Genomic DNA, 12,074 nt, shown 5'->3' with positions numbered 1-12,074 from the left:
TAAACAATTCTGCAGCTATCCACCTATTAAAACACCTGATACAAAGAAGCTGGTCCAATTTCTTTCCTCTCAGTATTGAATTTCCATCCCTTCATCTCTACCTTTATCTCTTAGTATAAAATTCTGTAACCATAACTCATTTGTCTTTTGACAGGAACACCCTATCCTGCTTTCTTTAGGCCAGCTTTGGCATGTGAGTTGTTATTACTGGGAAAGTAAGCTATACCCTGTCTGTGCTAAAGTAAATTGCCACCACTTTCATGGCAAGTGAAAGCCAATAAAAAAATTCTTGCCCTCACTTTCTGCAGTGTCCCAGCTGTACGCCTCCCCTTTAAGAAAGCTGAGCCTCAAGTTCATGTCAGCAGTATAAAATAATTGGTCCCTAATATATTAAGCTTCTGTCTCAGTGATGGAAGTATCCAATATTGGACTCATTTTACTCAATTTTCACATTATAACTAGATGGTGAAGAGCTTCAGGCCGTGTAAAAGGTTCTTGGACACAGATACTGCACTTTTTAAAAGTAAATACTAATGGCTTCTATTAAGTAAAGAGAAGGAAAAAAAAAATCAGATGCACCTAGTAATATTAATTTCATCCACAAAGTTAAATTAAATCATATGCTGTTTTATCCTTATCATTTTACTTTCCACTTTGCAATCAAAGTCAGAAGACTAAAAAAGCCACATATAGAATATAGCGAGCTGTGTGAAGTAAAAAGAAATTGAAATCTAATTTTTAGATGACAGATAAGTGCCTGCTCTATTTTACTTCAACATCCTTATTAAGATATTTTAAGTAAAAGTATACAACCCGTGAAAAAATGCACCCCACCCCAAGTTCTTCCCCTGGCTATTATTTTTAAATTGTTATATAATATTATATTATTATAAAACATTATTTTTAAATTTTGTAGTTATAAACAACTAGAACAACTTTCAGTAAGCAACACATGCCAGAGTTTTGTAGAAGCATGACCTTGGTGTTACTTTAGAAAGGCTGAAATAGAAAATTTGGGGGAATTCCACAAAAGCAAGTAATATTTGAAAATAACATGTAATGGTAGCATATTCTTTAGATGCCTTCTATTTGAAACTGCATGGAGAGAACTCCTCCAGCAATGGCAAGAGCAGTTTGTGTCCTTATGTGTGTCAAAACCTAATTTTCTATTTTTTCTTCGTTTAACCAAATTGAGTTGCTGTATCTGAATGTGTTTATGTTTTTCAGACTTTAGCATCTTAAAATACTGTCGTATAACATTTCTGTATCTTGATAACAAAAAGAAAAGACACTGTAGGTGAAAAAGGGAGAGTGGGGATCTTGCATGTGTGTCTTGACAAATCATGGTCCTAAGTTTATGGGCCTCAGAAGACCGGTGAGTGATATATTATGATGACCTCTTAGGTCCAGAGTTCTCACAGGGATCTCACAGCTTTTTTCTCCCACCTGCAGTACACTTGTTTCTCCACAGCATCCCTCATTTCATAATTCAATTCATTATCAAAGTATTATCAAAATCAGATTTGTGAAAGATCTACAAATACTACACAAATTGCTTACTGAGAGGTTATGTCCCTTTATGCTCTCATTGCTTTAGTTCCCTATCTAGCTCTCCCTTCCTATTTTGCTACTGTTTATCCTCTTTTAATGCTCCCTAGGTCGCTAAGATAACCAGAGCATAATTTTAGGTTTAGAGTCCACCATCTCCTCATATTCCCCATCAGTCTTGCAATCCATTTTTGGTTTGTTTGTTTAGTGTCTGATAGCAACTTTTACAAACCTTGCATTAGCTGTAATGGCTGTACAAGTCCGTAACTTCACTCAGTTCCTCAGGAGGCCTATACAGGATTTCATAAACAAAATAAAAGGATGGGATTTATTCTCCATTAGAGTGGGGAGAGAAAGGGCAGAAGAAATGGAAAACAAGAGTCAGTGGCCAAATGATCACACAGCTGTACCTACACAGGTAGAAAAAGAAGAAATGTCATTGATCACATTTTAAGCAAATTTCAGATACAATAATCTTTCTGTGGCTTGTTGGTGAGATGGCACGTTGAAATGCTGCTGAAATCCCAAGAAGGAAGAAAAGCCCTATTCATGCACCAGTGTCATAAATTGTAATAGATTTAATAAGGGGAATGTGTTTGGTGTTTGCAGTGCTTGTAAAAGGTGTGGAGCATCCAGAAGTTCTGTAAGCAAGCACCATCAATATTCAAAAACAGAACTTCATTACAGGAAGAAGAAACAAACTCCAGGAAATCCCACAACATGCTAATTACAGAAAATTTCCCTTAATAACATCAAGCTCTCCCAGGGAGTGGAAATGAGACAGAAGAAATTATAGCTAAGATTAAATATTTTTACTGCCTTACAAGATTAGAATAAAAGTCTTTAAATTTGCTGCTATCAAATAGAAGAGCCTTTTCTTTCTCTCAGATGAAATATGAGCTAACAGGCAAAGAGTTGTTAACCTCTACCATACCAAATATGGATAGAATCATAAAATCTGAGGTCATAATTTCATAAAGTGTAATTTTCCTAAGGTCACAGTGGAGTCTAATTGCAGCACAAATTATTGAAGGTTTTATTGTTTCATCCCAAGTTCTATTAAAATTCATTTCAAGTAGGTGTTAAGAAAACAGAAAAATGGGGGAAGATAGTTGACACTTGAATGTAGAGTAATAGTTAAGGACTTTATTGTAAGAACATTGCTATTCCGTTTTCTCTTATCTGTATATATTTTTTATAATGAAAATTCTTCCTTAATAGTACTTTTATATGGTAGTAATCCGGAATTAACTTGCGTTTTTTTAAGAAAAAGAGAAATGGGTTATTAAATCTGGAGCTACTGCTGCTATAAAGTCGTGTTCTGATTTTCACAACAAAGACAAACACATGCAAACGAAGAGTGGGGGAAAAAATCACTATTGGAAAAAGTTTCTAAAAACATTTGGGGTTCTATTGGGCTTCCATGGCAAGGTTTTTGTAGCAGGGAGCTGCGGGAGTGGCCTCTGTGAGCAGAGCCCAGCAGCTGCCCCAATGTCTGATCAGAGCCAGCTCCAGCTGACTCCAAAACAGACCTGCCACTGGCCAGAGCCAAGCCAGAGAGCAACACTGGGAGGGTCTCTTGGAGTGTAGATTGAAGAAAGGGAAAAAAAATACTGCTGCACAACAGCAGCTGGGAGAGAGGAGTGAGAAATAAGAGAGAACCAGCTTTGCAACCCCCAAGGTCAGTGCAGCAGGAGGGCAGGAGGTGCTCCATGCATGGAGCAGAAGTTCCCCTGCGGCCTGTGGAGAGGCCCCTGGTGGAGCAGGCTGTCCCCCTGCAGCCCATGGGTCCCACATGGAGCAGATCTCCACGCTGCAGCCCGTGGAGGAGCCCCTGCTGCTGTGTGCCTGGGGCACCTCCTGCCCTCCTGCTGCAGTGACCTTGGAGGCTGCAAAGCTGGTTCTCTCTTATTTCTCATTCTCTCTCCCAGCTGAAGTTGCACAGCAGATTTTTCCCTTCCTTAAATTTGCTCTTCCAGAGGCCCTCCCAGTGTCACTCCCTGGCTTGGCTCTGGCCAACACTGGGTCTGTTTTGGAGGCAGCTGGAGCTGGTTCTAATCTGACACAGGGCAGCTGGGATCTGCTCACAGAGGCCATCCCTGCAGCTCCCACTACCACCCAAAGCTTGCCATACAAGCCCAATACATGTATTTACATGGAAAGTCCCCTCCTTAGGTGAATCAATCCCACAGTGGCTGTTACAGACTTTCAGCAAAGTACCTATATTAGTACATTTAAGAAGGTCCATTTACAGAATAATTTTTAAGAAAAGCATGTAAAAGTGATCTAAAGTAATGTGTAATGATACAGCTGTAATGTATTATTAGTTAGTAAAATCTGACCCGGTTTTAGTGCATGTCAATCTTAAATGGTATTTACTCTAAGATTAGACCAGAAGAACCTGAACTTTTATCTTGGTATACTCACTTACACTCACAAAATGGTTGTTAAATAGATTACCCTTGCATTTTCAAGTGCAGTTATTTTATTGTCACATTTTGTCATTATAATTTCCTCCACCTAAGTGATTTGCACAGGTGTAAACCACCATTTGATCAATTCTTAATGTATAATATCTCTGCAATGCAATTCTCAGGCTCTACTTTTTGTCTTTACCTTTACACCATTCTCATATAAATTGATATGAGTGGTGAAAGGTATGTATTAAATTGTAAGTGGTTGGATCAGATACAGGAATCAAGTCTTTTTTATTACAGAATCCTAAAACGGTAGAGTCTGGAAGGGACCTCTGGAGATTGTCTAGTTCAGCACCTCAGCTCACAGCAGTGTCATCTAAAAGCAGGCTGCACAGGACCTTGTCCAGTCTAAGTTTTGAATATCTTCAAGGATGGACATTTCACAACCTTTCTGGGCAACACTGTCCAGTGTTTGATCACCTTTACAGTCAAAAAGATTTTTCATACATTTAAGTGGATTTTACTGTATTTCAGTTTGTGCTCTGCCACACACACAAGCACATACACAGAGCCAAGGTTTCTTTCTACCAGGCTAAATAATCCCAGCTCTCTCAGGTTATTCCAATACTCTTCACTGCTTTTGCTGGACTTGCTCCACTAAGTCCATCTCTTTCCCATACACATCATCAGTAGGGTAAAACCAACCTGTCTCACAATAGAATCCAGAACTGGACATGACACTCCAGATGTGTCTCACCACTGCGTAATAGAGAGAATATATTATGTGTTTTGGCCTGCTGGCAATGCCCTTACTAACCCTTTTGGCCTTCTTTTCCAAAAGGGCACATTGCTTTTTTATATACAAGTCATTGTTCACCAGGACCCACAGTTCCTTTTCTGCAAAACCGCTTTGCAGCCATTTGCACCCCCCTTCCCCCTCTCCCCACTCTCCCCATCTGTACTGGTGCAAGACTGAAGCATTTGTTGAACTTCATGAGATTCCTCCTGGCCCAATTCTGCAGCTTTCCCAGTTCCATCCAAGTGGCAGCACAACTATATGATGTATCAGCCACTACTCCTAGTTGGAAATAGAAATGGTTTTCAGGAGGATTTGCGTTATCACCTTTCCAGTTACGAAAGTGAGACCAAGTTGCTTCTAATTCTCAAGACTCTCCTTCTTGCCCTTCTTGAAGATAGGAGTGATAGTTGTGTCTTTCCAGTCTTCAGGAATTCCTCTCAGTCACCAAGAATTTTCAAAGATTATCAAGAAATTATTCAAAGGCCATCTGGATATGGTCCTGGGCAGCTGGTTCTAGGCATCCCAGCTTAATCAGGGGGGTTGGACAAGATGATTTCCAGAGGTGTGTTCCAACCTCAACCATTCTGTGATTCTAAGAGTGGCCTCATGACATCAGTCAGCTCTCTCAACTCATGTGAGTATATGCCATCATGTGCATGACTTGTTCATGTCCATTTTTTGAAATTTTGACTAATTTGAACCTCCTCCACCAAGGGTAAGTCTTTGTTCTAAAATTTCCCACAGGTCTCAGAGGCCTGAGAAACTGTGGTGGTATTTCTATTTTAGACTACATTATGTATATCATGAAAATGGTAATTAAAAATTGTGGAACTTTAAATCTTACCATCATATCAAGCAAGTTTGCCATTGGACATTAATAGATACTCAGCAGCAGATGTTAAATAACTTTTCCAAAGTTTCCAAAGTTATAATTGACAGAACAGAGAAATCAGAATTTTTCCTATAGGATTTCTTTTTGTATTGGTGAGATATCTTTTTGGCAGGATGTTGCTCGACAGATAATGACAGGAGATATTAAGAGCTAAAGTACTTGGTATTATATATGGAGCAGTAGTGAGTTGAATAAAATTGTAGGTCTACTTTTTGCATTAAAAAGGACCGTAGACATTTCAGTGGGGTTGTGTTTATGTCAAAGGTTCATGATATACAGATGCTTTAAGTAGCTGGTAAAATTTAAAGTCAAATCATGGACCAAAAATGAAAGAATCTAAGTGTAAACCACTCAGAAAGAATTCTTAAAACATAAATAATTTTAAAGCATAAAGATACAACTTAAAATCTCCTGTGAATAACAAGAAAAGCAAGCAGAATGATATATTAAAAATAACTTTTTTTTTTTTTTGGTGTGTGTGTGGTTGAGGAAATTAAGTGAAACTGTTTGACTTCTGGGATCAATTTGAGGCACAAGCTCTTCAACCAATTACTGACCATGCTGCATTAGTGAGTCATACTGTTGGTAGAACTCAATACTGCCATAAGAATGAAAATATAAACAACAATTTATAACAAGGTCTTTAAACTCTGGCTGCTTGGTGCTAATTCTCACCTTTTTATATCCTGCCTTTGTGCTATGAAAGCAGTACTTTTGCATATAAGAGTAAATATTTTACAGTATTGATTGAATAATAGTAGCTTCCAAATGTAGTTATTCACTTGTGGTATTTTTCACATAAGATACCATTTGTGAATGTGAAGGAAATTTTAAATGTGGAAAGTTAAATGCATTTTTATAATTTTATGTTTCTCAGAAAATGGTAGGTGCTTTTCAGAAGCAAATGGAGAAGTGGAGTATCCCCTTGTCCTGAGAACTTCTAAGCAGAAAATGGGAGAAATGGAACCAGGAATCAATTCAATAACTTTATACGCATTTATAAGTGACCAGGACATAGCCACCCTGTTTTGGTTGCTAAAAAGCTTAAACAACGTGTCTGTGACCATTTGATCTTAAAGCTCTAACATTGTTTAATTTACTATTTTAGAAGAAGCCAATGAATCTACATTAAGATGGTGAACTTTTTGTTTCAGGTAATCTATTTCACTTACAAATGGAAATGTACTTCTATACAAATGAACCTGGAAAATAGTACTGGACTGAAATACAAGGCATATGATGTCTAGTTGGAACAGAGTTAATCTGGAAGGAAACAGTTTATTCTAACTTTCAGGGATTTCTGGCTGGTGTTGAAGCTGTTCTGAGCAAACATAAGGCATTTATACAATACTACGACTCTTTGCATTAGTATGAACAATACAAGAATTATTCTAAATGTTAATAGGGAACTCTACAAAAGCTTTATATTTTGTAATGGCTCCAGGTGATGCAGTTGCCTATTACTAATTATTTTTGAAGTCCTGGTAGCATGCCTCAAAGAAGCAAATACATATTTAATTACTGCTTCAGAAAGCTGTGTGCAAGTGTATTCCTACATAGGACTGCAAATAGTACTTATACTGTACAACAGTTTTGGAAGTCCAAAGCAAGTATCAAGGCACATCTTGAAATTGAAAGGGAGAATAATGAAGAAATGTTAAGAAGCTATCACAATTATTTGGGAAGGAAATTTTAGTCAACGGTTTTGATTTTAATTGGCCCCAAATCTGATGTAATCTCCTATTTTCACATTACTTCCCTAGTAGTAGCCTACAGAAATCAATTAGTATGATTACTCAATGAATGAATTTAATGTTTTCAGAGTCAGTTCTTTTGTAGAAGTATAACCTATTGAAAATTAATCTTGAAAATTACTTTTTTTTTTTTTTTTCTTGGGCAATTTAGAGTCATAAAACAGCCTGGGTTAGAAGGGTTCTCAAAAGATTATCAGGATCCATCCTTTTGCTGGCAAAAGGAGCCTAAATGAGATTATCTAACACCCTGTCCAACCACATCTTGAAAATATCCATTGATAGGCATGCTACCATGTCTCTGTAGAGGTTGTTTGAAAGATTGATTTCAGTGTAAAAAAAAAAATGATTTCAGGTAGCCACCCTGTAAGTATGCTCTTTAAGTATATCTCAGCGTATTTCAGAGTTCTCTGTTACAAGGCAAGACAAACTGAGTAAATACAAGCATACTATATAATTAATAGAGTTTGGTTTAAAAAGTTATCTCTGAAAGAGCATAAATAAGATACAGAAATAAGAGTCATCTGGCTCTTATGACAAATAATTCAGTATCAAACACATGTATAGAACCTGCTGAATTGTTAGGGGTTTTCTTCAGTAGCCTCTTTACCAGTGTCATGAGAAATAGGTAAAGGGACAAATTATAAAGAATGAAATTAAAAAGTACTGCAAGAGATGTGCTGATTTAAACAAACAAAAAAAATATTTAAAGGGGCACTTCGCTTATTTGCCAAAAAAAAAAAAAAAAAAAAAAAAGAATTGCCAGGCAGGACTTTTTTTTTTTTTCCCTCTATTACTTATTGGTATTTTTGCTTGTATGATATTGTAATGTAGCAGAAAGAAGGTTTCCATCTAACTTTTATTTGTTCTCGTTTACTGTCATGTAGAAGGAGTCCATGTACATTTATTGCCTTTTTCCACTCATTGCCCACCTTGCTATAGAATATAGAATCATCACTGAATCTAATAAGCCAGAAAAATATTATTTATCAGAGGAAATGTGTTCCAGTGTTAGTCTGGAAAGCCAATGGAATCTTTTTGCTCAGTCCAGCTGAGTGAAATAAATTCAGAGATGTAAGATAAAAGTAACCTTGTAGATTACTATGCAAGAAATCATCACTGGAGTTTTAAGAACAAGCTTTTAGCAGAAATGAATTTCATGAGGTAAATTTCACTCATGCAGTTTTACAGCAATCACTCTAAGCATATTTTTTGAACATTTGAGGGTACATGCTGTGCATGTATGGAGTAAAACAATATTGCTAGAGTGGCTGACAATTTACTTCGCTACAACATTAGTGGCAAAATAAATGCACTGGCATATAGATTATAACATGCATTCCTTAAAACTTCAATGGCATGCAATTTATGTAAGTTATACACATTTAAAAGCAAATACTATGTAATATGATGTAACCAGGCTGAATTAATTGTGCTATATTTTCATGAAACTTTAAATGACTGTATCTGCATCAACACTGTCAATCAATCCTGCAGAATAGCAACAAATATCTCAAAACAGTTGGCACCGTTGACCCAGCATCCATGCTACCTGGGCTCTGAGCATTTTACTTTAGAATTGATGTTATCTAAACCCACGGACTGAAAGTCAGTGATGGGAGTCCATTATATCCCTGTGTGGAGAGCATTTTCAGTTTTAGTTTCAACCAAGGCAAATCCAGTTTGCATAATCCAAGTCTTCTCCACAATGCAAATTATATGTGTAAGTGGCTACAGCTGGGAGATTTGCTTCAGAAGTGTTCTTGTAATATAAATGAAAATGCTAATGTAAACATACTCTACAATAACAAGACATTTTAAAGGATTTTTTTTTTGTTCATTTTTACTTTTGATTTACAAGATAGAAGTGATCAGAAATGATTTGTTTAAAGAAAAATTAATTTAGCAACTGTGGCACAGAAGGAAAAAAAAAAAAGGTGAAAAGGGCAAACATTTGTTCATAGAGCAATTTAGTGTAAGAGAACCGAGTTGGTCTCAAATTAGCAAAGGCTGAATCCATGACTGATGAATGAAATTCAGAACAGTGAGCAAGAACTTTTCCCAGTGAGGCAAACAAGTTGGATTTGCGTTTGTTCTAAATTAATGAGCTAAAGCAGACAACCATTAAAAAGTTTGCCCAGTGTTAAAGAGCCATTTCAGAAGTCTATTAAGCCAATTTGAGCACTTTTATTTCCAGAACCTCTCTTGTGAGCACACCTTTTCAGGAAGTAGCATTACCACTAGCCTGAGACCTTTGAAATTTTACATCTAATTATAGCAATTTCTATGCTAACAGGTGAGATATAATTGTGGGAATTGGTGATTAGTGTGCACGTGGAAAGTAATACTTATGAGAAATATTCTGGAATAATTTATTTTGATACAATTAAAAGCCCACTTCTTCACATCCAACAATCAACATGCTAGGCACCGATAAATGTTTTTATTAAAGTATGAGCTTTGTAACATTAAAACTAACCTCTCATCAAACTCTTAAGTTATCCCATGCGTTTAGCCCTCTGTGACAGTGTACTCCCCCTCACCCCCTGGTTAAGCAGAGCGTGGGGCCTAACAGAGCAGCTAACCATCGTGGGCAGCCGTGATGGGTCTGCCTGGCCGTGCCAGCTGTATCCTGGATTCAGAAGAGACAGAGGACACACAGCCAAGGGCTGTCTGATCAAGGCACCCCCACCCCACTCCCAACCCCAGTGCTGGCCAAATTTGGAAGAAAGTGCAACTTGAGCAAAATTTGGGAGAAACTAACATCAGGATGCAAATGTGCCCATAGGTCATTCATCTTACCCTGTAAATAGCAAGCAGCCCGAGAGCCCTTTGGGCTCTCCTGACACAGCTGCGGATGTCACACCAGGACCTCTCCATGTGCAGGGACAAGTTGCATGCCCAGGCAACTTGTACAGAGTGCAAGGAGCCTTGTCACCACAGGTAGTCACTAAGGGGATTGGGAGAGTGACAGCATGCCAGCGTGCTGGAATGATGCTTAGTGACCGTGCCTTATAATCTCAGCTAAGCAGCATTAAGGATTCATGTAATGCGTATAATCCTTTAGATAAACTGTTGACCAAGCTTGGGACTAGGAGTGGATTCAGCTGCACCAAGGCTCCTTACTCCTTCCACTCAAGGAGTTTAGAAAGCAAGGGGTCCACTCTGACCCTTGTGATTCGTTAGGAGGGTTTCTTTGATGTAATGTCACCTAACACAGTTCCTTATGTAGTCTCTGTGTAGTATATCATGTCTTTCATTTAGTACCTTTGACTAGTAAATAGCACCTTTTAAATAGTCTGTAATTAAGTATATCTTCCAATTATAATAAGGTGTACCTTAATATCCCTGAATCTTTGTTAAATTGTATAAGCTTTGATAAATCATTACTTTATGTCAATAAATCATGTAGTTGTTTCTGTCTTCCGAGTGACGAGTACAGCATTTCCACCTGCGACTCCCTGCTGGCAAAATGTGACACCTGTTACAGCCTGTGTGATGCATGACCAATTTTGGATTCTTATGGTCAGTGAAGGACAACTTCCAGAGTCTGAACCCACGAGATATAAATTTCCAGCTGGAGGCATAGCATTTTGTAACAAAAGAGAGCCAGCATTAAGTGCATAGTCTGAGGGAAACTATAGCAATACGTACCAATGAGAGAATCTAATCTAGCTGGCAGTCAACACTGAACACCCCAAGGTCTTTCTAGTATGTATCAATTTAAAGTGTGCACAGGCAGGCAGCACAAATTCTGGATAATTCTGGATACTCTGGATTCTTCAGAGTATCTTTTGTAACGAATAGCTTATTGCATTCTTCACCGTTGAATCAGTTTAAATGTATAGGCACTATTATTATTATTTCTTAAGAAAAATATATTAGAAAAAAGAAGAAGATCAGAAACTGGTAAAAGCATTTCTTTATCACATGGTCTGGCCATGCCCTTTCTGCATAGGTGCTGTGCAGTAAAACAGCATCTTGATTAAGGACAAAGGCAAAGGCAGCTAACACAACTGAGCTTTTCATATATTCTGACTGGGTATATGGCACGCACTATATCAGAATTGTGTATGCAAACAGAGAGAACATTTTCAGCAAGCAGAAAGGATAATCATACAGCATGGTGATTTAGAAGTGGCAATAAACAGTGATACTGCAAACTCTGCACATGACAACAGTTTACTAAGGACGGAGCAAAATTAGATGAATCAGCAACAAAGAAGAGCTAAAATGCAATGTTTCTTAATTATTATTGAAAATTAATGCTTGAAATTATTTAAGCTCAACATATATATTAAGAAAATATGCTTCTTTCTGTGAAACTGCCCTCGCTAGTAAGATGAGAACCATGTAACAGAATTGATAAAGGTCTTCTAAAGAGACTCCTTAGAACTTTTTTTTACCTTTAACCAATTTTAACCTTTTAACCAATGCAATGACTAATTGTCATCTCTGAAGAAAAAGGCATTCCTCATGATGGCATTCCTCAGTAAATACATTTCTTTCACATGTTTTCCATATACATGTTACGCTAGGTATGCAATCAGCCATAAAAAAAGTCCAATGTCAAGTCTTATGTGCAGCACTATCTGTTAGTGCCATCCCTGTATGCTCTGACAACCACTTTACCAAGGTAAAAGATGCTCATAGCTTGGTTTTCACTC

The 12,074-nt window shown here is 37.5% G+C and overlaps 1 protein-coding gene across 1 annotated transcript in view; it reads right to left on the bottom strand.

Annotated features, from left to right (window-relative positions):
* The window catches only part of EYS (eyes shut homolog), a gene marked incomplete at its 5' end in the record, with an annotated part of 718,160 nt that overhangs the window by 532,583 nt on the left and 173,503 nt on the right, over positions 1-12,074 (bottom strand). The gene's annotated exons all lie outside the window — the stretch shown is intronic.

Source organism: Aythya marila (genome assembly GCF_965140915.1).
Source record: "Aythya marila genome assembly, chromosome: 3".
Classification (NCBI taxonomy): Eukaryota; Metazoa; Chordata; class Aves; order Anseriformes; family Anatidae; genus Aythya; species Aythya marila.
The sequence above is the reverse complement of the archived record's forward strand: the minus strand, read 5'-3'. Positions and strand labels throughout refer to the sequence as shown.